The sequence below is a fragment of the Somniosus microcephalus genome, unplaced genomic scaffold (assembly GCF_052327205.1).
Source record: "Somniosus microcephalus isolate GS21.2 unplaced genomic scaffold, FLI_Smic_1.0 unresolved_chr1, whole genome shotgun sequence".
Classification (NCBI taxonomy): domain Eukaryota; kingdom Metazoa; phylum Chordata; class Chondrichthyes; order Squaliformes; family Somniosidae; genus Somniosus; species Somniosus microcephalus.
The window spans coordinates 157527162-157552595 of NW_028225179.1; the positions used below are offsets into that span (position 1 = coordinate 157527162).

Consider the following 25434-nt stretch of genomic DNA (forward strand, 5'->3'; position numbering starts at 1 on the left):
TCCCCTTCTATCTTCCTCTTCTCTATATCAATGTGCTTTTGTTTCTCTATTTCTACCCCCGTCTCAGTTTCCCGAATCATAACATGGCGGGGATATTTTTAGAGACGCGCTTTTTTATTACTTATTGAAAGGAGTCATAGAGTCATAGAGTAATACAGCACGGATAGAGGCCCTTCGGCCCATCGTGTCCGCGCCGGCCATCAAGCCCTGTCTAATCTAATCCCATATTCCAGCATTTGGTCCGTAGCCTTGTATGTTATGGCATTTCAAGTGCATATCCAAATGCTTCTTAAATGTTGTGAGGGTTTCTGCCTCCACAACCCTTTCAGGCAGTGAGTTCCAGACTCCAACCACCCTCTGGGTGAAAAAGTTCTTTCTCAAATCCCCTCTAAACCTCCCGCCTTTTACCTTGAATCTATGCCCCCTAGTTATTGACCCCTCTACTAAGGGAAAAAGCTCCTCAGCATCCATCCTATCTATGCCCCTCATAATTTTGTACACCTCAATCATGTCCCCCCTCAGCCTCCTCTGCTCCAAGGAAAACAAACCCAATCTGCCCAGTCTCTCTTCATAGCTGAAGCGCACCAGCCCCGGTAACATCCTGGTGAACCTCCTCTGCACCCTCTCTAACACGATCACATCCTTCCTGTAGTGTGGCGACCAGAACTGCACACAGTATTCCAGCTGTGGCCTAACCAGTGTTTTATACAGCTCCATCATAACCTCCTTGCTCTTATATTCAATGCCTCGGCTAATGAAGGCAAGTATCCCATATGCCTTTTTTACCACCTTATCCACCTGTTCCGCCGCCTTCAGGGATCTGTGTACTTGCACACCCAGATCCCTCTGACCCTCCGCCTTGCCTAGGGTCTTTCCATTCATTGTGTATTCCTTTGCCTTGTTAGTCCCCCCAAAGTGCATCACCTCGCACTTTTCCAGGTTAAATTCCATTTGCCACTGTTCCGCCCATCTGACCAACCCATCTATATCGTCCTGCAGACTGAGGCTACCCTCCTCGCTATTTACCACCCTACCAATTTTTGTATCATCCGCGAACTTACTGATCATACCCTTTACATTCATATCCAAGTCATTAATGTAGACCACAAACAGCAAGGGACCCAGCACCGATCCCTGTGGTACCCCACTGGCCACAGGCTTCCAGTCACAAAAACAACCTTCGACCATCACCCTCTGCCTTCTGCCACTAAGCCAGTTTTGTATCCAATGTGCCAAGGCACCCTGGATTCCATGGGCTCTTACCTTCTTGACCAGTCTCCTGTGCGGGACTTTATCGAAGGCCTTACTGAAATCCATGTATACCACATCCACTGCGTTACCCTCATCCACACACCTAGTCACCCCCTCAAAAAATTCAATCAAATTAGTCAGACATGATCTTCCCTTGACAAAGCCATGTTGACTATCCCTGATTAATCCTTGCCTCTCCAAGTGGAGACAAATTTTGTCCCTCAGGATTACACAGACGGACCGATTGAAACTGCAATTTGAATCCGGTCACTGACCCTGTGTTTTCCTATTAATCTGTGTTGTTCTGCTTCCACATTCTCAATGAGAAAGTTCCGAGCCTCAATTTTTAAATAAAATAAGACCCACATCTTATGTTAGCAACACGCGAGGGGAGATTCCCTAAATCAACGCCAACATTCCCCAAATCCTCCTTACAGTACCGCAACCAAAACTGTGTCCTATATGGGAAATATCATTGAGAATTACTTCACTCACTGTAACGCTGCCATTTGAATAGCATAATTCGCCTGTCAATGCCTATTTTATTTATACTGAACCAAACATGCAAATGATTCCAGTTTCATATATACTAAACTTGAATGGAGAATAGGCATTAAATTGCCTCTACCCACTTTCGAACCGTTGAGTTTTCATGTGTTAGCAGAATGCGATAACCACTACACACCGGAAACTCTCCAGCACTCGGGTGCATTGCATCGACTCCATAGGAACAGGAGGAGGCCATTCAGCACCTCGAGCCTGTAGCGCCATTCAGTTAGATCAGGACTGGTCTGTATCTTCACTCCATCTACCCGTTTTATTTCCGTAACCCTTAATACCCTTACCCAACAAAAATCTATCGACAGTGGCGACAATCTTGAGCCTGAAACCAGCTGCACTCCCGGATCCAGACAGAAAAGGTTTCTTACTGACGGCGCCCTGCAGATTAATGGATTACATTTCTGAACTTCAGGGCTTCAGAGATTCCAGGGATTAAAAGGGAACAAAAGATGAAATGGGCCTCACTGTGGATCACTTTACTCTCACTGAAAAGTATCTGATTAGTGAAGTGAAATAAAGAACAATTAAAAAGCCTCTTTAGCCCAATTGACAGGAGAATAAACTCGCCGTACATCTCCCTCGTTTCCCAGTTCTAACGAAGGGTAATCGACCTGAAACGAGCACTCTCTTTTTTTATCCACAGATACTGCCTGACCTCTTGAGAATTTCAAGCATTTTCCGTTTCTATTTCAGATTTGCAGCAGTTTTCTTTTTTCATTTGGAATAAACCCGCTGGTTGTTCATCCACAGCAAGTTTAATCATAATGCTCCCGGCCGGACACCAACCGGGAACCTTTCACGTGTAAAGCGATCGTGATAACCACTACACTGCGGGAACCGCTGTAGGCCGGCCTTCAACACCGGGGAACTGACCCGTGAACTCCCTCTGTGCTGATTGGTTCACCTTAAACATCATCACTCAATATAAAGGATGAGCTCACAAAATCAGCCGCAGTGCAGTCTGGTCAACGACAGCCCTCCTTTCTTATTCAACAGAGGAAGAACAGACGTGAACGGGAGTCAGACGCCACAAACTTTAGTTAAAGGCACAAATACCAGTAACACATACTTCCAAATCGTTTCACTGAAAAATTATTTCGCTTCACACGCGAAAGAGCAAAATGCGTTATTGAAGTGTGTTTCGCCTTTCTTTCATTCTGCAAATTATGGTCATCGGTTCTTCATTGGTGATTGCAAAAGAAGCCTTCTAATTTGGAGCTAGACGCGCTACCGTTGCGCCACGAGGTCTAGACAGCTTTCTGCACATATTCAGGTTGATATATATACATAAAGTATCATAGCTGGTCCCTGGTGGTCGACTGGCTCTCGCCCCGTTTCGATTCTCAATCAAGGAATTCGTTTTGACAAAAGATTTGGGGACAGTTCATTGCATAAAAAATAATTCAAGTCTGAGAGCCGACTAATAATTGCTTGAACCACAGTTAATGAACCATTAGTTTCTGTTACAGATTGAGCTTACAGACTCTCTTTGAGGGACACTTGTTCCCGGTTTAATTTTACAAACTGGGTGAGACCGCTGATGGCGGGGAGACACGAGGAGACTCAGTGGCCCCACTGTGAGGGGGTGGAAGAGAACACGTTAGGGGTGTGAGGGGGAATCTGTGACATTTCTTGTAAAGGGCAGCGGAGGAGAAGGACTGAGAGCATTCAGTGTGGGACAGAAGTTGTTTAAAGTGAGGCAACTCATTACCGATCAGCTCAGAGGGAGTTCACTCGGTCAGTTTCTCCTTCTGCTAATAATACAGAGCCGGCGGTTCCCGCAATGTGGCGGTTATCACGTTCGAGCCCGGGTGGGACATAAATTGTTAAACTTGCTGTGGCGAACAGTCAGAGGAGAGTTTAATCTCCTGGAAAAGTGCAACATCGGCTTCTCCCTTATTCTTTAATTGCTCTTTATTTCACTTCACTAATCAGATAACTTTGAGTGAGAGAAAACTGATCCACACTGAGGCCCATTTCATCTTTTGTTCCATTTTAAACACTGGAATCTCCGAATCCCTGAAGTTCACAAATGTAAATCATTGATCTGCAGGGTGGCCGTCAATAAGAAGACTTTTCTGTCTGGATCCGGGAGTTGAGCTTGTTTCAGGCTCAAGATTACAGCTACTGTCGATCGAGTTTTATTGGGTAAGGGTATTAAGGGTTATGGAAGCAAAGCGGGTAGATGGAGTGAAGATACAGACCAGACTGATTGAATGGTGGACCAGTCTCGAGGGGCTGAACAGCCTCCTCCTGTTCCTATGTAACAGGCTCGAGGGGCTGAATGGCCTCCTCCTGTTCCTATGTAACAGGCTCGAGGGGCTGAATGGCCTCCTCCTGTTCCTATTGAGTTGTTACAATGCAGAGCACCCGAGTGCTGGAGGGTTTCCGGTGTGTAGTGGGGAGACACACGAAAACTCAACGGTTCGAAAGTGGGGAAAGGCATTTTTTCTGCGTTCAAATTTAGTAAATATGAAAACTGGGATAATTTACATGTTTTTAAGTATAAATAAAAGACGCATTGAGAGGCGAATTATGCCATTCAAATGGCAAAGTTACAGCGAGTGAAGTAATTCATTCTCAATGATATTTCCCATATAGGACGCAGTTTGGGTTGCGGTACTGTAAGGAGGATTTGGGGAAATTGGCGCTGATTTAGGGAATGACCCCCTCGCGTCTCGCTACTTGAAGAGGTGGGCCTTATTTTATTTAAAAATTGAGGCTCGGGACTTTGTGACTGAGAATGTGGAAGCAGAACAACACAGATTAATAGAAAAACACAGGGCCAGCGACAGGATTCAAATTGCAGTTCAATCGGTCCGTCTGGGTGTCCTTTCAATAAGTAACAATAAACCGCGTCTCTAAAAATATCCCCACCATGTTATGATGCAGGAAACTGAGACAGGGGAAATAAATAGAGAAATAAATGAACAGGTATGTAGACAAGAGGAAGAGAGAAGGGGAAAGATACTTTTCCCACGCAGATCTAATGCCGAGACTCCTCTGCTGCGCCTGGGGCGGCCTCCTGCAGCCCGGATACATTAAGGTCCAAACAGCTCAGTAACTGTAGGAGTGGGAGCGGGCGGCGCTTCAGAAGACAGGTGGAAAAGGCAAAGACACTGTCTCGGCCTCAAATACTCTGCTCGTCAAGAATAGCCACACACAATAAATGGTTCTACAATGGTTATCTCTTATCTCCACTAATACCAGCCAATCCGCTCGTTGGTCTAGGGGTATGATTCTCGTTTCGGGGTTATTGTTTGAATTTTGTGAGAGATCCCGGACCAGCCCTAATTTAGCCCGCGGAATTTGAAATGTAGTTGAAACTGTTGCAAAGAAAGACTTGCATTAATAAGCGCTTTTCACGAACTCAGGGCATCCCAAAGCGCGTTACCACCATTGAAGTAACTTTGAAGTGTTGTAATGTGGGGAAAGATTTGCCCAAATCGCCCCCACCTGAATCTGAACTCTGTGAAGGAGTTCGGTGCAAAGAATCAGACGCCTCAATGACTTGGACTTTCTTTGAATGAGCTCTGCCTCTAACTGCACTCGAGCTTAAAACAGCACCTGGACCTCCATCTCAGGGGAGCAGAGTGTGGTCGCTGTGCAGCGGTTAGCGAGACGGTGACGAGCTTGGGGTTGAGATGCGTCGCGTTCAATCTAGAAATTTCACCAAGGGCCAGACAAAATATATGCTGAATGGAATTGTCCCTGTGAGCGATGGATTTAAGGGAACGGCGCTCCAAGCAAAGCTGGAAAACGCGCAGTGCACTAAAAGGGTTCCCAACATTAAATGTCAGAGTTATGCAATAAATAGTCATATCATTAACAACAGCATTTAAGACAAATCCTTGCGAATTGTAGCTGGAGAACTCAAATACGTAATAGTTCCGAGTTCGATATACAAATTCGTCAAACCTTTATCGGATTCTAAAGTATCTGTTCCAAACGTCACTTTTATATCTTATCCTTACCTCTTCTACGGGATAATTTGCCCGTTTAGTAGTGTTACCTAACACAACTGCACAACTTCTGATGGAAGGCCATCGAACAGAACCGTTACCTCGGGTTCTCTCTCCACAAATGCTGCCTGAACTGCTGAGTCTTTCCAGCATTTTCTCTTCTTATTACCCGACCTTGTTACCAGAATATCACTTCCCTTATCTCCTAACCACACACCTTCCTTACATGTAGCTTTGTCCGAAAAACAGGCTCCTTTCGCACAACGCGATGTTCTGCTCCAAGCATTAATTGGAACAATAAATTCTTAAGGATAACCACAACAAATTGCAACATCTCAAATGGATGTAGCTTCTCAAACGAATACAACACCTCAAACTTACACAGAACCTGAAACTAATAAATGCCTAGAACTAATTCAGCACCTCAAACGAATACAGCCCCTGAAAAAATTACAGCTGCTCAAACTAAGTCATCACCTCATAGAGTCATAGATTTATACAGCACAGGAAGAGGCCCTCCGGCCCATCGTGTCTGCACCGGCCACCAAGCCCCGTCTATTCTAATCCCATTTTCCAGCACTTGGTCCGTTGCCTTGTATGCTATGGCGTTTCAAGTGCTCATCTAAATGCTTCTTGAATGTTGTGAGGGCTCCTGCCTCTACCACCCTTTTATGCAGTGAGTTCCAGATTCCAACCACCCTCTGGGTGAAAAAGATTTTCCCCAAATCCCCTCTAAACCTCCTGCCCCTTACCTTGAAACTATGCCCCCTGGTTATTGATCCCTCAACTAAGGGGAAAAATTCCTATCTGTCTACCCTATCTATGCGCCTCATAATTATGTGCACCTCAATCAGGTCCCCCCTCAGCCTTCTCTGCTCTAATGAAAACAACCCAGCCTGGTCAGTCTCTCTTTATAGCTGAAACGCTCCAGCCCAGGTAACATCCTGGTGAATCTCCTCTGCACCCTCTCCAATGCAATCACATCCTTCCTATGGTATGGCGACCAGAACTGCACACAGTATTCCAGTTGTGGCCTAACTAGCTTTTTGTACAGCTCCACCATAACCTCCCTGCTTTATATTCTATGCCTCAGCTAATGAAGGCAATTATCCCATATGCCTTTTTAACCACCTTATCTACCTGTCCTGCTGCCTTCAGGGATCTATGCACATGCACACCAAGGTCCCTCTGATCCTCGTACCATTCATTGCGTATTCCCTTACCTTGTTACTCTTCCCAAAATGCATCAACTCACATTTTTCAGGGTTAAATTCCATTTGCCGCTGTTCTGCCCATCTGACCAACCTGTCTATGCCGTCCTGTGGCCTGAGGCTTCCCTCCTCGCTATTTACCACTCCACCAATTTTCGTGTCATCTGTGAACTTACTGATCATACCTCCTACATTCGCATCTAAATCATTAATGTACACTACAAACAGCATAGGACCCAGCACCGATCCATGCAGTACACCACTGGACACAGGCTTCCAGTCACAAGAGCAATTTTCGACCATCACCCTCTGCCTCCTGCCACAAAGCCAATTTTGGATCCAATGTGCCAAATTTCCCTGGATCCCATGGGCTCTTACCTTCTTGACCAGTCTCCCATGCGGGACTTTGTCAAAAGCCATACTGAAATACATGTAGACTACATCAGTGCACTAGCCTCATCCACAAAACTAGTCACCCCCTCGAAAAATTAAATCTAATTGGTTAGACATGATCTCCCCTTGACAATGCCATGCTGACTATCCTTGATTAATCATTGCCTCTCCAAGTGGAGACTAATTCTGTCCCTCAGAATTGTTTCCAATAATTTCCCAAACACTGGCCTGTAATTCCCAGGTTTATCCCTACTACCCTTCTTGAATAATGGTACTACGATGGTTGTCCTCCAGTCGTCTGGCACCTCCCCTGTGGCCAGAGAGGATCTGAAAATTTGTGTCAGAGCCCCTGCAATCTCCTCCCTCGCCTCACAGGGCAGCCTGGGATACATCTCATCTGGGCCTGGGGATTTATCCAATTTTAAGACTGTTAAAACCGCTAGTACCTCCTTCTTCTCAATACTAATTTGTTCAAGTATATCACAATCTCCCTGCCTGATTTCTATGCCTATATCATCCTTCTCCATAGTGAACACAGATGCAAAATATTCATTTAAAACCTCAACTACGTCTTCCGGCTCTACACACAGATTGCCGCTTTGGTCCCTAATATGCCCTATTCTTTCCCTCTTTATCCCCTTGCCCTTAATATATTTAAAACGCACCTTGGGATTTTCCTTAATTTCGCCTGCCAGTGTTTTGTCATGCCCCCTCTTCGCTCTCCTAATTTCTTTTTTAAATAGTTCATTGCAATTTTTATACTCCTCTAGGGCTTCCACTGTCTTTAGTCCTTTGTATCTGCCAAAAGCCTCCCTTTTTACCCTAACCCATTCTTGTATATCCCTTGACATCCAGGGTTCCCTGGGCTTGTGGGTCCCACCGTTGACCTTTATGGGAACATGTTGGCATTGTACTCTCTCTATTTTCTTTCTGAAAGACTCCCACTGCTCTGATGTGGATTTTCCTACAAGTAGCTGATCCCAGTCCACTTTGGCCAGATCCTGCCTTATCATATTGAAATCGGCCTTCCCCCAAATTTAGAACCTTTATTTCCAGCCCATCTTTGTCCTTTTCCATGACTACCTTAAATCTCACCGAATTATGGTCACTGTCACCAAAATGCTCTCCTACTGATACTTCTATCACTTGCCCGGCTACATTCCCTAGAATTAGGTCCAGTACTGCCCCCTCTCTTGTAGGACTTTCTACATGCTGGCTCAAAAAGCTCTCCTGGATGCACTTTAAGAATTCCACACCCTCTAAGCCTTTCACACTCTGACTATTCCAGTTAATATTGGGGAAGTTGAAATCCCCGACTATTATTACCCTGTTATTTCTACACTTCTCTGAAATTTGCCTACATATCTGTTCCTCTATCTCCTCCTGACTATTTTGGGGGCCTATAGTACGCTCCCAGCAAAGGGCTTGCCCCCTTTTTGTTTTTACGTTCTACCCATATGGCCTCATTAGAGGAACCTGCTAAGATATCATCCCTCCTTACAGCAGTAATTGACTCCTCGATTAATATTGCGACAGCCCCTCCTCTTTTACTCCCCTCTCTGTCTTGCCTGAAGATTCTATACCCTGGAATATTGAGCTGCCAGTCCTGCCCCTCCCTCAACCATGTCTCTGTGATAGCAACAATATCATACTCCCATGTGTTCATCAACACCTTCAATTCATCTGCCTTACTCGCAAGACTCCTTGCATTGAAATAAATGCCATCCAGCCTTGCCCTACTCCCTTGTGCCTTTATATATTTGCTCTGCCTTCCAGTCTGACTTGTTTTTTCTTCTATATTTGGCCGTGCATCACCCCCTACTATAGCTCCACTCTGTAACCCATCCCCCTGCCAAGTTAGTTTAACCCCCCCCCCCCCCCCCCACAACAGTACTAGCAAACCTCCCCGCAAGGATGGTGGTCCCATTCCGGTTCAGGTGCAACCCGTCCGACTTGTACGGGTCCCACCTTCCCCAGAAGCAGACCCAGTGATCCAGGAAACTAAAGCCCTCCCTCCTGCACCAATTTTTTAGCCACGCATTCATCTGCTCTATCCTCCTATTCCTGTACTCACTAGCACGTGGCACCGAGAGTAATCCAGAGATGACAACCTTTGATGTCCTGCTTTTTAATCTGCTACCTAGCTCCCTAAATTCTTGTTGCAGGATCTCATCCATCTTTCTACCTATGTCGTTGGTACCAATGTGAACCACAACCTCTGACTGTTCGCCCTTCCCCTTCAGAATGCCCTGCAGCCGTTCAATGACATCCTTGACCCTGGCACCAGGGAGTCACGTCTGCGGACACAAACGTCTATCTGTTCCCCTTATGATAGAATCCCCTATCACTATTGCTCTCCCAGTCTTTTTCCTCCCCTCCTGTGCAGCTGAGCCACTCGTAGTGCCATGGACTTGGCTCTTGCTGCATTCCCCATAGAAACCATCTGCCCCAGCAGTATCCCAAATGGAAAATCTGTTGGAGAGGGAGATGGACCCAGGGGACTCCTGCACTACCTTCCTAGTTGTATTACTCTGTCTGGCGGTCACCCATTCACTGTCTGCCTGTGCACACTTTACCTGCTGTGTGACCACATTGTTAAATGTGCTATCCACGAAGATCTTAGCTTCTCGGATGCTCCACAGTGATTCCAGCCACAGCTCCAGCTCCGAAACGCGGATTTTGAGTAGCTGCAGCTGGAGACACTTCCTGCACGTGTTCACCCTGGACACAAAGTGTCGCTGACTTCCCACATAGCACCGGAGGAGCACTCCACGCTGCCGAGCTGCCCTGCCATGTCCTACCCTTAATTTACTACTCCATTGTACTTCCTTTAAATTAAAGAATATTAAACACACTAGGGACCTTACTTCCCTTTTGAAATCCCTGGCCATTTTCCCGCAACTGCATGTTTGAACCACATAAACCGGATTTCCATCCCTGTCTTCATAGCCCCAAAGTGTCCCTAATAAAGGTCACAAATGACATGCTCTGTGACAGTGAGTATAGCGCATTTTCCCTCCTCATCCTCCTGGAGCTCTCTGCAAACATTGACCATTCTCCTCCAATGTCTCTCCTCAATTGTCCTACTCAGTGGGACTGCCTTTACTTGGTTCACATTTACCTATTTGATCGTAGCCAGAGTATCTCCAGCAATGGCTTCTCTTCCCGCCCCCGCACGGCACCCCAGGAGGTTCTCGAGCATTAATTCTTGATCGTCTTCTCTCACTGATCTACATGTTGCCACTTGTCAACCTCATCCACAGAAACAGGCTCAGTTTCCAGATGTACACCAATGGTACCCAGCTCTACCTCTCCACCGCGTCTCTTGACCCCGCCACCGCCAGTGAATTGTGCAACAGATTATCTGGAATCCAGTAATGGAGAAACCAGAATTTTTTCCAGTGAAACATTGAGAAGATTTAAGCCATCAGTTTGGAAATTGTCAACAACTCTGCATCCTGGCCACCAACTCCACCCCCTCCTTGGCCACTGTCTCAGGCTGAACCAGACCCTTGCTGTTCTATTCAATCTGGAATTGCACTGCTGATTGTGATCAATCTAAGAGTGTCTGGGACTTTGTCTCCAGTACATGGTGTATCCTGTCTCTCCCATTTCCTCTGCTGAGCTTTTTAATTTAGTTTCCCTCGGTTGTTTTTGGTTCTCTCTTCCTTTCTGCAGCAGCTCCCTCCTCATTGTTTTCTCTTTACCTTTTTCCTTCTCTTCTCTCTATTATCCTGCTGTCGGTACTTTCCCCCTCTCCACACCTCGACAGCGCTGATTAGTGGTGTGTGGGTCACGCCTCCAGAGAGAGATTGCGGGTAAAATTAGTCTGGGTGGTAACACAAAATGGGCGATAGTAAATCAGTGGCCCATTTTACATTGTGCCTGTTGAGGAGAATTTCAGTATTAAGGACTTTTGCAAAGGCTGTCGGGATACTTGACATTAAACTGGTTGACAAAGGGGCCCCCTGAGCTCGCACGTAGGCTGGGATGAGATAATGCCAGCTGCAGTTTTGTTATTGAACGATTGTGGTCACCTTACAACGAAAAATAGGTTGGACTTCTGCTTCTCCTGTCTGCGGTTAAAGGTCCCGAAAAAGGTTTTAGACCTAGGGTCCATCGCTTGCTTAAAATAGGTAACCATTATAGATGTCACGGGGTATCGCGGTGATTAGTAATATGAGGTAATTTGTTTTGACCCCTGTATATAGGCAGGGGCTTTGTGTGTGTAAAATGAGAAGTGTGGCGATTGCACACCGGGTGTATAGCTGCTTCTCCCAGAGCTCTGCAATAAAGCATTCTTTTACTTTGCCATTCACTCGTGGTCAGAGTTTTATTTGACTCCAAAGGCTTCTGTTGGGATCGTGTCGACCTAGAATATCACCTGGTCCACGTAGCCCCAAATTAGCTACAACAATTGGCGCTGCGAGCAGGGTCACCGAGTGACTGGCCGCCCTGATCAAGCGGACACACGCTCGAGTGATCTAAAAGAACAAAAGAGAGGTGAGATGGCATATGTAAAATTGTGCTAGGATACTAACAACCGTAAGACTGCATTATTTCTTGTAATTCCAGGGAAACTAGGTATAGCCTGGGAGGAGAACTGGAGATTCCAGGGAAACCAGGTATAGCCTAGGAGGAGAACTGGAAGAGAGGAGAGGTAAAGGAGCCGGACCAACCTTTACCTACACGTGACGGACCCCGAGAGAAAGGTATTTGTGTTCTCAGAATCGGGGGGCCGAAGATAGTGACCAAGGGACATAATGTCGAGTAAGGATCTGAAGCGGGGGCCCCCGGGCTCCCTCATCGATACTTTTATGACGGATAGATGTACCCTTATTGAAAGAATGCAGGAAGACGGGTGGGACGTATCCAAAGGTTTGGACCGACAGCGGTCATGGTGGGACACACAGAAAAAGGGAAGAACTAAAAAAGCAGGAGTACTGTTGGTTCATCAATTGGCAGGATTGATAGAACAGGCAGAAAAGGCAGCGGTGAGTCTTAAGGGAAAACAACTTCAGATAGATAACCTCCGAACAGAGTGTGAGGGATGTAAAAAGCAAATAGAAGTCCTCAAAGGAGTTAATGAAGGACAACAACAATGGCTGAGAGAATATAACCGACAAACCTGGGGAGAGACAGGGAGAGAAGAAGCTCTGCCCCCATATACCAACCCCAGCGCACCCCCAGTTTATAATGTAGCACCGGTGACAAGGCAAGACCCACTGAATGACCTAGTGGTTGCTAATAGGGGAAGAGCAGATTGGAAAGCATTTACCCCAGGTGAAAAGGAAGCCGTTATGAGCCGTCTGGGAAAACTACAGACCCGGAGTTCTAACACTAAATTTTGGGCGGAGCTGGATTCAGTTTGGCAGGGTCATTCCCTCCACCTTAGGGACGTACACCAATTAGTGCAGGCAGCATGCCCCGTGGACAGATGGCGGTTGGTGCCTGAAAACCAAGGCGCTGGCAATGCCAACACAGACTACCGCAACGGAAGATGGGTGAATCAATGCCCACTAAAAATGAATAAGGAAGAAATGACTCCCGCCTTCCAGTTATACAAAATAGCAGTACAAGGGGTGTTAGGAGAGGCCCCCACAAATTGGAATAAAATAACGGCGTGTAAACAAAAGAAAGGAGAGGGCTCTTCAGAATACGGGGAACGATTGTTCGCCGTCTACGGAGAATCCTCTGGACAGCCAAACGCGGTGAGAACAGACCCAGCCTTTATCCAGGCATTTAAAGATGGGCTGTCCCCCCCCCCCCCCATCAGGCAATCCTAAAACTAGGAGTACTGACTACCAGAGTATATGATGAGATAGTTGAATGGGCATGTGGCGTTGACGGATTACAGACTAGGGAGAAGGAAGAGGTGCAAGTGAAGAAGGAGAGAGTAAGTGCAGTCCAATCCGACAATGTCGGGTCAGGGACAAAACCGAAAGGCGCTTGCCACAATTGTGGTAAGGTAGGACACTTTATTAGAGACTGTAAGCAACCAAAACCGTTGAAGGAGTATTGGGGTCGGGTATTTCCCATGATTGTGGAGATGTAGATGCTGACTTAGAGGGAGACAAGATAAAAGACACTCCGTTACCAGGGGCTGAAGAGACCCTGTACGTGGACGGGTCCCGAAAATATATAGACGGACAGCCTCGTACGGGCTGGGCGGTAGTAAATAGTCAGATGAGAACTGTACGATCGGGGAGACTTGAAGGAGGCTTGTCAGCCCAAGTAGCAGAACTAGTGGCTCTGACAGTAGCATTAGAAGAGTCCGAGAATAAAATTGTAAATATATATACAGATAGCCGATATGCGTTCGGTGTAGTCCATGACTACATGACTGCATGGGGCAGACGGGGATTTGTAACTACCGGAGGAACCCCCATAAGACATCAGGAAAGAATCAAAGCCCTCCTGGAAGCGAGTAATAAGCCTAAACAGGTCGCAGTAATAAAGATTAAAGCACACCAAAAAGAACCAGCCAGAGACAGTCCAGAATGGACGGGTTATATGGGCAACCAGGCAGCTGACAGGGCAGCTCAGGCAGCCCTGATCTTGGAACGGAAAGAAGCAAACCTAGAACGGAAGGAAAGCAGATAGCGAAACAATCTGCGGAGTTAGCCTTAGGATGGGAACCCGAGGAACCTGTAGCCAGTGTAGATAGCCCAGGAAATGAAATTAGTATCGCTGAGCTACACGAGGATATATTACCTAGTGAAAGGCAAAGATGGAAAGAACAAGGAGCCAGACCAACAGCAGACGGAGTATGGCGAATAAATAACAAGGTAATGGCCCCCGAGTGTATACAGAATACCCTACTCGAAATACACCATGGATTAAGCCACTCTGGAAAGGAGGCAATGCAACAGACTTTAGGTAAGGAGTGGTGGTGGAAGGGTATGGGGCGGGACATTGCTAAGTATTGTCAACGATGCATCGTGTGCGCTCAGCATAACCCAGGAAGACCGGTTAAGATTAGACTAGGACACCAACCCAGGCCCCGAGGGCCATGGGAGCACTTGCAAATTGATTTTACGGGGCCCCTACCCATGTCAAAGGGTAAGACGTATTGCTTGGTAATCATTGATCAATTCACAAGATGGGTGGAGGCCTTTCCCACCAGAAATTGTACGGCCACTACAGTCGCTCGAATCTTGGCGGAGGAGGTAATCCCACGTTGGGGAATGCCGCTCCAGATAGATTCGGATCAAGGGACCCACTTCACAGGAGGTGTGGTCAAACATATGTGCCAGTTAATGGGAATTAAGCAAAAGTTTCATATACCCTACCATCCCCAGAGCTCGGGGATGGTAGAAAGAATGAACCGAACACTAAAAAATGCGCTGGCTAAGGCCATGCAGGAATCGGGAAAAACATGGGTGGAAGTGTTACCTATCATTCTGATGAAATTACGAGCCACCTGTAATCGTACCACAGGCCTTGCCCCGTATGAACTTATGACAGGACGAGCAATGCAATTGCCAGAAGGCATAATTACGGGAGGGGTGGATGTAGGCCCCTTAAAGGACAAGCTACGGCGATATGTCCAAGAAATGAGTAAACAACTAAAAGAAATGCGGACGCAGGTAAGGTACCGCCAGAGGGAGCAGGACGAGAAGGAATTCCCCTTCCCGTTACCAGAAGTCCCTACAGCGGGAACTAGGGTAATGCTAAAGGTATTACCAACCAAATCAGGCTTTGCTCCCAGATGGAATGGGCCTTACGAAGTTATTATTAGCGGAGATACTTGCGCCTGTCTAGACATACGGGGAAAGGGAGTGTGGAAACATTGGACACAGCTAAAGATATATGAGCCAAAGTCATCCCTGGAGCCTCCTGAGACGGAGACTACCGGGGAGAGTGAAACCACGAAAGAAAAGACTGACTAAATGAATGTAACCAGCATAAAATTAAGATTAAAGTTGTTAAGGTATTGTGTTAAGGACTCAATCTGTAGGGGCGTACAACGCAGATTGAGAATTGATACTGTTTGGTTAAGGCATAAGGATTACGCTTCGGGGTTACAGAACTCGTACTCGGCCTTGGAAAGGTGACTGCGATTATGCGAGATCTGTTATGGTGTTTGGATCGTTCTGACCTGCTGACATCCAACACCCATTTTAAGTTTTAAGCTTTAATCTACCTCAGAAGGGGTGTGCATAGAAGTTACTAATAATACACCCTTGTATTATTTTCCAGGTCAACATCAGCTGATTAATGCCTGATACTTTGATCTGTTTGCCTGTGTGGGCATTTATTTTGTGGCTTATTGCATCGGTTGTGCTTGTGTGCTTTTATCTTAACGCGTTGTTACAAGAGTGTTATCGGGAGGGCCAGAGAAACCATAAGCCAGTTTCAGACAGGCAGTCCTTACTTAAAATTGAAAATGAAGACCGTAATATGTTTAGTTGCGATAATATGCATTGTTACGGTAACCCGGGGCAGACCGCGGTGTAAGCGTAATTTACACGTAAATACCTTTGTTTATATGTCCTACGAGTATGCTAAGAAAAGGGAGCAGTCCAGCTGTTGGGTCTGTATCCACATCCCGATACATAGTAGGGGTGGAATACCCCTTCGTCCGGTGGCCTTTAATGTTACTCAAATGCTGATATGGATGCACCACCAGAACCAAACTAACGTACCGTGTGAGGAGGCAGTCGGAAACCGTACTGCCACCAGGGGTGCAATCCGACGGAACCCTTTTACTGGAATGAATTGTTCCGCCCTCAGGACGGCGGGTTATGAAATGACCGAGTTTGAGGGATGGTATTATACATCCTATAATACCAGTGTAAACCCCCCTTATCTGGTACTAACAAATACCAGTAGATTGGGAAACACCACGAATTTAAGAAACACCGGATTAAAAGAGAGCTAGGAGCTTATCAGAGATTTTTTGGTGTAATAAACCCTCCCTATGGAATAATGAACTTAATGGATGAAACAAGGAGGTTGGCAAGGCTAATAGAGGTAGTTGCCAATGTTACTGGGGAAGCTTTAACAGAAATGAGTACTGAAATGGTAGCCATTAGAACAGTAACCCTCCAAAATCGAATGGCCTTAGATTACCTCCTTGCAGCACAAGGAGGAACCTGTGTCTTGATAGGAAGTGAGTGCTGTACTTATATCCCTGATAGTTCAGAAAAGATCACAAACTTAGTAAACCACATGAAGGATGAAGTGAAGAGAGTCCATACCAATCCGGGAGAAGGATGGTTGGAGTGGCTAGGACTAACAGGATGGGGTTCCTGGATAATGCATGCATTGGCTATCATCGTTGCGATATGTGTTGCAATATGCTGTTTGCTAACTATAGTGCGAGTTTGCTGCAAAATGGTGATGACAGCGACAATGCCAGTCAGTGCGATTCAGGCAGACGAACTATCGCTTATGGAACAAGGCAAGACGGACGAATCCGAGCCGCCTGACGTCCCCGGGAAGAGGCAGTGGTTGTAGGAACAACACTGTGAAGAAAGAGGATTGGTGGTCAGCTGGGCCAAGAAAATCGTGGTCCAGCACCAAAAGGAGGGATTGTTGAGGAGAATTTCAGTATTAAGGACTTTTGCAAAGGCTGTCGGGATACTTGACATTAAACTGGTTGACAAAGGGGCCCCCTGAGCTCGCACGTAGGCTGGGATGAGATAATGCCAGCTGCAGTTTTGTTATTGAACGATTGTGGTCACCTTACAACGAAAAATAGGTTGGACTTCTGCTTCTCCTGTCTGCGGTTAAAGGTCCCGAAAAAGGTTTTAGACCTAGGGTCCATCGCTTGCTTAAAATAGGTAACCATTATAGATGTCACGGGGTATCGCGGTGATTAGTAATATGAGGTAATTTGTTTTGACCCCTGTATATAGGCAGGGGCTTTGTGTGTGTAAAATGAGAAGTGTGGCGATTGCACACCGGGTGTATAGCTGCTTCTCCCAGAGCTCTGCAATAAAGCATTCTTTTACTTTGCCATTCACTCGTGGTCAGAGTTTTATTTGACTCCAAAGGCTTCTGTTGGGATCGTGTCGACCTAGAATATCACCTGGTCCACGTAGCCCCAAATTAGCTACAACATGCCCAATATTAATTCCCATTGAAGTTAATGGAAACGAATATTGAGGGAGCGCGATACGAGCTGCTGATTGACTGTCACCTAAAACAGTCCAAGACCAATTTCACCCACTGTGTCTCCAGGACACATTAGAGCTTCTGTCACCGATTCCTTGTTAATTTTCAAAGGCCCTTGATGCACTCTGCAGGCACTGAGAATAGCGGGAGACTGGGGCTGCAGAGTTCCTCACAGTGGCTCAAGATCAGAGCAGGATGTCAGAGGCGAAAGAAAGCTCCAAATACCAGCAACTAACTCCGCTTCCCCCCTCCCTCCCCACCAGCTGCCTCTCCCCTCCAACTCTCTCTTCACTCACTCTCACCCTCTCTCTCCCCTCTCCCTCTCCCCTCCTCCCCCTAACTCTCCCCTCCCGTCCACCTCCCGTTCTCTCTCCCCCTGCCGGGCATAAACCCTCGAGTGACAGCAGATTCCATTAACATAACCCAGAGCCCGAGTGGTCACTTTAAAAAGGAAAGAGTTTGAATAAATCACAGCAAGAAACCAAATCACTGACTCTGTTATTTTAACTTTCCCCCAGCTCCAGCCTCTCTGACTCTGGATCCAAACACAGCGAATTCCGAGTTCACCCTGTCTGAGGACCGGACCAGTGTGAGACTCGGAGACAAACGGCAGCCGCTCCCTGACACCCCGGAGAGGTTTGATTTCTGGCCCTGTGTCCTGGGATCGGAGGGATTCACATCAGGGAGACACTACTGGGAGGTGGAGGTGGGTGACAAGACATGGTGGGGTCTGGGAGTGGCCCGAGAGTCTGCCGGGAGGAAAGGGGAAATGGACCCGAGACCTGAGACCGGATACTGGACGATGTGGCTGTCTCCCGGAAGTGACTATTTTGCCTACACCTCCCCCTCACCGACCCGCCTCACCCCAAGTGTGAATTCCCGGAAGCTTGGGGTGTACCTGGACTATGAGGGTGGACAGGTGTCATTTTACAATGCGGACAACATATCCCATCTCCACACTTTCACCCACAATTTTACTGAGAGAATCTTTCCCTTCTTCAGTCCGGGATGGAATGTCTTCGGGAAAAACTCGGCCCCGCTGAAAATCTGCGGGGTTACAGATCCGCAGGTCCATCCCATAATTTCACCCTGCCTCCTGCCAGCTGCAAACTGATGGGCGTCGGTCTCAGTCACAGGTGGTGCGGATGGTCCAAATGTCACCGGAGGTCAGGGCGGCTACAACCCAGTGACAATGTCATGTTGGGGAGATATGTTTGGCCATCTTAGACTGGGTATTATGTAACGAGAAATGATTAATTAGCAATCTTGTTGTACGAGGCCCCTTGTGTCGGAGTGATCATAATATGATAGAATTCTTCATTAAGATGGAGAATGAAGTAGTTGACTCAGAGACTAGGGTCCTGAATTTAAATAAAGGAAACTACGATGGTATGAGGCGCGGGTTGGGTAGGATTGACTGGGGAATGTCACTCAAAGGGTTGACGGTGGATAGGCAATGGCAAACATTCAAAGACCGCATGGATGAAGTACAAAATTTGTTCATCCCAGTTTGGCATAAAAATAAAACAAAAAAGGCAACTCAACCATGGCTAACAAGGGAAATTAGGGATAGCATAAGATCCAAGGAGAGTACATATAAATTGGTCAGAAAAAGCAGTAAACCTGAGGATTGGGAGGAGTTTAGGATTCTACAAAGGAGCACAAAGGGATTAATTATAGAAGGGGAAAATAGAATGAGAGTAAGCTTTCAGGGAACATAAAAACTGACTAAAAGCTTTTATAGATATGTGAAGAGAAAAAGATTGGTGAAGTCAAGCGTAGGTCCCTTGCAGCCAGAATCAGGGGAATTTATAATGGGGAACAAAGAAATGGCAAACCAATTAAATACATATTTTGATTCTGTCTTCACAAAGGAGGACACAAATAACCTCCCAGAGATGTCGGGGAACATGGGGTCTGACGAAAGGGAGGAACTGAAATAAATCAGTATTTGTAGGGAAATGGTGTTAAGGAAATTGATGGGATTGAAGGCCGATAAATCCCCAGGGCCTGATAATCTACATCCTAGGGTACTTAAGGAAGTGGCCCTAGAAATAATAGATGCATTGCTGGTCATCTTCCAGCATTCGATGGAATCTGGAACAGTACCCATGGATTGGAGGGTAGCTAATGTTACCCCACTATTCAAAAAAGGCGGTAGAGAGAAAACGGGGAATTACAGACCGGTAAGCCTGACATCAGTAGTGGGGAAAATGCTAGAGTCCATTATAAAAGATGTAATAGCAGAGCACTTGGAAAACAGTGACAGGATCGGACAAAGTCAACATGGATTTACAAAAGGTAAATCGTGCTTGACTAATCTACTGGAATTTTTTGAGGATGTAACTGGTAAAATAGATAAGGGAGAACCAGTGGATGGGGTGTATTTGGACTTTCAGAAGGCTTTCGATAAGGTCCCGCATAAGAGACTAACGTGTAAAGTTAAGGCACATGGGATTGGGGGCAAGGTATTGACTTGGATAGAGAACTAGTTGGCAGACAGAAAGCAAAGAGTTGGAATAAACGGGTCTTTTTCTGAGTGGCAGGCAGTGACTAGTGGGGTACCGCAGGGACCCAAGTTATTCACAATATATATTAATGATCTAGACAAGGGAACTAGATGGAATATCTCCAAATTTGCAGATGACTCAAACTGGGTGGGCGTGTGTGCTGTGAGGAGGATGCCGTGAAACTGCAGGATGATTGGGACAGGTTGGGTGATTGGGCAGAAGCATGGCAGATGCAATATAACGTGGACAAATGTGAGGTTATCCACTTTGGTGGCAAAAACAGGAAGGCAGATTATTATCTGAATGGCAATAGATTGGGAGAAGGGGAAGTGCAACGAGACCTGGGTGTCCTTGTGCACCAGTCGCTGAAGGTAAGCATGTAGATGCAGCAGGCAGTTAAGAAGGCAAATGGTATGTTGGCCTTCATAGCGAGGGGGTTTGAGTACAGGAACAAGGATGTCTTGCTGCAGTTGTACAAGGCCTTGGTGAGACCACATCTTGAGTATTGTGTGCAGTTTTGGTCGCCTTATCTGAGGAAGGATGTACTTGCCATGGAAGGAGTTCAGCGAAGATTCACCAGGCTGATACCTGGGATGGCAGGAATGACGTATGAGGAGAGATTGGGTCGATTGGGCTTATACTCGCTGGAGTTTAGAAGAATGAGAGGGGATCTCATTGAAACTTATAAAATTCTGACAGGACTGGACAGACTAGATGCAGGAAGGATGTTCCCGATGGTCGGGGAGTCCAGAACCAGGGGTCACAGTCTAAGGATAAGAGGTAAGCCATTTAGGACAGAAATGAGGAGGAATTTCTTCACCCAGAGAGTGGAATTCTCTACCACAGAAGGCAGTAGGGGCCAATTCATTAAATATATTCAAGAAGGAGTTGGATATATTTCTTAAGGCTAAAGGGATCAAGGGGTATGGGGAGAAAGCAGGGACCGGGTACTGAATTTGGATGATCAGCATTGATCGGCGGAGCAGGCTCGAGGGGCCGAATGGCCTACTCCTATCTTCTATGTTTCTATGTAATTGGTGCAGGGGAGCAAACTCGTGACAACTGCTCCAGAGACTCCTGTAAAATTAAATAAAAACCTCAAGAGCATCGAGAATCATCAGGGCCCAGAGACAGAGGAGAATTAAAACACGGGCAGAAATACACCAAGGGAACCAGAGACTCCAGCTGGGAAGTTAAAGGTAAAGAGGGGCAGGGGAGAGGAACTAGGGTGAGATAGAACACCAGTGGGAAGGACATGACAAAGGAACCATCCGAGACACGGCAAATTAAATAATACCCGAGGGAAGGAAAAAGTAAAAGGGGCACCAGATAGAAGTGAAATCAAAAGGGAACAGGAGGGAGTGTCAGAAACATGGGAAAACCCAGGGGGTGGAAATGATCAGACCATTCAAGCGTGTGGAGTGTTTAGAATAGAATCATGAAATGGTTACAGCACAGATGGAGGCCATTCGGCCCGTCGAGCCCGTGCCGGCTCTCTGCAAGAGCACTTCAGCTAGTCCCACTCCCCCGCCCTTTCCCTGTAGCAATGCAATTTTTTTCCTTCAGGTAGTTATCCAATTCCCTTTTGAAAGCCACAATTGAATCTGCCTCCACCACCCGCTCAGGCAATGCATTCCAGATCCTAACCACTCGCTGCGTAAAAAACTTTTTCCTCATGTCGCCTTTGGTTCTTCTGCCAAGCACCTTAAATCTGTGTCCTCTGGTTCTCGACCCTTCCGCCAACAGGAACAGTTTCTCTCTCTCTACTCTGTCTAGACCCCTCATGATTTTGAACACCTCTGTCAAATCTGCTCTCAACCGTCTCTGTCCTAATGAGAACAACTCCAGCTTCTCCAGTCTATCCATATAACTGAAGTCCCTCATCCCTGGAACCATTCTCGTAAATCTTTCCTGCACCCTCTCGCAGGCCTTCACATCCTTCCTAAAGTGCGGTGCCCAGAATTGGACACAATACTCCAGTTGAGGTCGGACCAGTGCTTTATAAAGGTTCATCATAACTTCCTTTCTTTTGTACTCTATACCTCTATTTAGAAAGCCCAGGATCCCGTAAGCTTTTTAAACCACTTTCTCAACCTGCCCTGCCACCTTCTACGATTTGTGCACATGTACCCCCAGGTCTCTGTTCATGCACCCTTTTTAGAATTCTACCCTTTAGTTTATATTACCTCTCCTCATTCTTCCTACCACCTCTCCTCATTCTTCCTACCAAAATGTATCACTTCGCTCTTTTCTGTGTTAAATTTCACCTGTCACACATCCACCCATTCCACCAGCCTGCCGATGTCCTCTTGAAGTCTATCACGATCCTCCTCATTGTTCATTGTACGTCCAATGGTTTAGTTTACTGCTTCCAAGGCTTTACTTTATAAACCTAATTATCTGTAAATGAGCTTTTTTTTAAAAACAGCTTTTATTCCATCTCAGTTACAGGATTGGATTTTTTTTGCGAGACCAATCTGTTTCATGTACTATATATTACAGCCAAGTACAATTTTAGTCAGGATCAAAAGCTTTCCGTGAACATATAGCACCAACGTGCCTGCCAACTTCAGGAATGTAACCTGATGAAGTGTTAATGAGTGCCTTGGAACCAATCTCAGTCTTGTGAATAACGTCACTGCTTCAGGTCGAGCCGCAGTATTTTACTGAACAGTCCCAACATCAGGATCTGACACAGCAGCGAGTCACAGGACAGTGACCTTTTGATGAAGGACAAGTTCAATTGTGGGTCAAAATGAGAGAAGTTGCACTTCATTAAAAGGTGGCAATGCTGAGATTAGGCACACTGCTGAAAATTGATCGCACTGCTCTCCATTTCGCTATGCAGAGAAACTAACCTTTCATCTCCTTCAGGAGGCTGTTTATTATTGGCAATTGCATCAGCTGTGGCTCAGTGGGCAGCACCCTCACCTCCGAGTCAGAAGGTTGTAGGTTCAAGTCCCGCTCCAGGGATTTGAGCACAAAAATCTAGACTGACACTCCCAGTGCAGTACTGAGGGAGTGCTGCACTGTCGGAGGTGCCTTCTTTCAGATGAGACATTGAACCAAGGCCCTGTCTGCTCTCTCATGGCACTATTTCGAAGAGGAGCAGTGTCCTGACCAGTATTTATCCCTCAATCAACATCCCTAAAACAGATCATCTGGTCATTATCACATTGCTGTTTGTGGGAGCTTGCTGTGCGCAAATTGGCCGCCGCGCTTCCTGCACCACAACAGCGACCACACTTCAAAAAGTACTTCATTGGCTGTAAAGCGCTTTGAGACATCCGGTGGTCGTGAAAGGCGCTATATAAATGCAAGTCTTTCTTTCTTACCGGTGGGTGCTGGGTCTGGACTACTGCTGGCTCTTACATTCTTGCGACAGGAATTGTTGTGAATCCATCGAGAAAAGATTTTTTTTTTTTTTTTCTAAATTGCAACACCCTAACTTCCCATATAAAATGGTCACCTGTGTCACCAATTCCCTCCAATTAACACGCCTTTTTTCTGTACCTGTTAAGATGACGATAAATCTTCATGCTACAAGTGATCAATTAACATTTATTGGTGAATACCATGAATAAATGCCTCGTGTGCATCCACACTTCCCCCACGAAACCCTTACATTTCCCACCAAGTGTCCTGTTGATCCAGTCCTTGCTGCTCTTTGTGGCAACATATTACTTGGGCAATGGTTTTAAAACTTTCTTGTATGGAGGGCTCCTTGAGAATATTAATATATTCATAGGAACCTCATGCAGATACTAAAACTCCAGGAGCACAATATTCCAATACCCAAAAGACAGCGCAGGCAAACCAGAGAAAACATTGTTATAATTGCAGAAAACTTGCTTTCTAATGTGCAAATAATTGAACAAATACAAAAACCTGATTACATGGAAGACACCCTGATATCTCCTCAGAGAACCCTTTATGATCTGAGGAAGCCAGTTTGAACATCTATTAGGTGAAGACATCAAGTGGGGACTTGCATATTGAGGAACAATGGCAGGACAAATATCACTCCCTGATTTGAGAGACTCGGGGCTATATTTCCAAGTCATGGTGTGTAAGTTGGAGGGGAATTTGAAGGTGAAGGTGTTCCCATGGGCCTGCTGCCCTTGTCCTTCTAGGTGGTAGACTTCGCGGGTTTGGGAGTTGCTGCAGTGTATCTTGTAGATGGTACACACTGCAGCCACGGTGCGCTGGTGGTGGAGGGAGTGAATGTTTAAGGTGGTGGATGGGGTGCCAATCAAGCGGGCTGCTTTATGCTGGATGGTATCGAGCTTCTTGAGTGTTGTTGCAGCTGCACTCATCCAGGCAAGTGGAGAGTATTCCATCACACTCCTGACTTGTGCCTTGTAGGTGGTGGAAAGACTTTGGGGAGTCAGGAGGTGATCGAAAGTGATTTGACCAAATCAGTTGTGAATATACTTGTGTATTAATTTTCCAGTTTTAAGCCACTTGTACGAAAGGCTGATATTTAGTAGACGAGAATCATATGTGTATAACTTCAGGTGCAGCCATTGACCAAATAATATTACCCATAATTACTCCTGGGTAACTAAAAAGCTAAGACTTGTTCAGAATGCAGCTGCGGGGACAGCTGAACGCAGTTTTGACTAAGCTGTGATAACAAGCAGCTGCAGGCTGCAAGTGAAGGTCAAATCATTAAATGACATTATAATGCTGAATAGAACTTAGAATTTGCTTAACAAAACTAATTGCAACAATATTTAAAGGATAATTAGTATAAGGACATAAAATGAGAGAGAGATCATGGAAGTTAAGGTATTTATCTGGTAGATTAAAGTGAGATAGTCTGGATACTTCAAGACTAGTGAGACAGCGCTGATATGGGCCCTTGGAATAAAGGCCTTGTACCAGGGAGGCTATGAAATGAAAGAGATATGATAAATTCCAATGGGGTGAAAAAAATATAAACAAGATAACACGACAGCAGAACAGGGTTAATGGAAATATACTGGAAAAGGAGTGGCCAGGTTACTAGCCTTAACCTGAGTGACAATGGTATTTTGACCATTACAACCAATTAAAAAGGTGATTTTGTTTAAGACCACATATGGACACTGGCCAAACCAACTTTAGATAAGAAAAATGTTAAAACCTCGATACTCAAAGAACTTTACAGACTTACTGCGAGAACAAAGGAACAGACTTAAGACGACGTCATCTGTGTCCGGGAGCTTCCAGAGACCTAGGGCTGCGAGCTACTCGTTAAAACTATCGCCTAATATTAAGTATTAATTACGCTGTAAGCTTAATAAATCTTGATCTATTGCTGAAACATACTGGCTGCTGCCTGTTGGTATCTTGTCCAAGAACTCAGATGATTAAGATCTTACACATGAAATAAACCGCTGTAACAGGTTAATGATTTAGATCAGTGTTCCTTACTAATGA

At 46.0% G+C, this 25434-nt stretch overlaps 1 long non-coding RNA gene across 1 annotated transcript; it reads left to right on the forward strand.

Moving 5' to 3' along the window:
• The first annotated feature begins 11270 nt into the window (after positions 1-11270).
• Positions 11271-17348, forward strand: LOC147096340 (uncharacterized). Its single transcript, XR_015074604.1, has 2 exons — positions 11271-11962; positions 12004-17348. It is a non-coding gene; the product is annotated as an uncharacterized LOC147096340 (long non-coding RNA).
• Positions 17349-25434: the final 8086 nt, after the last annotated feature.